The sequence below is a fragment of the Tupaia chinensis genome, unplaced genomic scaffold (genome assembly GCF_000334495.1).
Source record: "Tupaia chinensis unplaced genomic scaffold, TupChi_1.0 Scaffold000350_1, whole genome shotgun sequence".
Classification (NCBI taxonomy): Eukaryota; Metazoa; Chordata; class Mammalia; order Scandentia; family Tupaiidae; genus Tupaia; species Tupaia belangeri.
Genome location: NW_006159844.1, coordinates 10,555,205 through 10,556,176, shown reverse-complemented (window position 1 = coordinate 10,556,176; position 972 = coordinate 10,555,205). Strand labels below are relative to the sequence as shown.

The following is a 972-nucleotide window of genomic DNA, read 5'->3' as shown; positions in this document are numbered from 1 at the left end:
GAAGAAAGTAAGGGGGAAGGAAGAGAAGGGAAGGGAGGAGAAGAGAAGAGAGTCAGAGTGAAAAAGAAGAAAAGCAAGTGAACATGTAACTGGTTCTACCAATTATATAGTCTTGATTTTTTTTTCTTCTCCTTTCCATTTTAACAATAATAAAGCAGGTTCCTAAATTTGGAACTTGTTATGCAAATATTTGTTGCTTTCTTTGTTAAAAATTCTTAACAGCTGCTACTAGGACATCAGACTATAAGTATCATCAGGTGTGTATTATTATACCCAGCTGAGCAGCTGCAGCCTTATATTTAATTATGAATGTTATACTTAACCCTTACCTTCCAGTAATAATATTGGTTTTTGTGTGAAGCTTTCATGAGGTACTCTTCAGGAGCAGAGCCCTTGCCAATGGTAATAAAGAATGCATGGATAATTTAAAAACATCAGTTAACTGATGTTAAAAATCTCATTCTGGATAATTTCTCAAATTCTCTTTTGTCAGATAATGGACCAAGAGACTAGATTGTCTTTTCTCTGTCTTGTCCATTGTCTGTGGGAGAGCTTTGAGTTTTTTTCAATTAGCAATAATCGCTCCTCGGATAAACCTCATTGGCTACGATACTGCCACTGTGCAAAGCTGGAGAGCTTTGAGTTCTAAAGTGGGTAAAATAATGGGAAAAAAAAAAAAGCAAGAGATCTAAATGTATTATATTAGTCCACATTATAGAAAATAACTACCTACATAATAAAATCACCCATATCATCATTCAAAAATATTTTCATTGTAAAAATACTGAAAATAACAAAATATGTCCCAAACTCTGCACGGTTAGAATTGCATATCTGTTTGGAGAGATGTTATTCACATTAACTAATTCCTGAGCATCAACTCCAATGGCAGTCAGAACTCACAAAGGTGAGAAAGGTAGTTATGGACCAGCGTAGATACTGAATTAGGCCTCTGAAAGATAATTCTGATGT

At 34.6% G+C, this 972-nt stretch overlaps 1 pseudogene; it reads right to left on the bottom strand.

The window, feature by feature from the left end:
- Positions 1-459: 459 nt before the first annotated feature.
- LOC114008503 (uncharacterized) lies at positions 460-630 on the bottom strand (annotated as a pseudogene).
- Between the last annotated feature and the right edge of the window lie 342 nt (positions 631-972).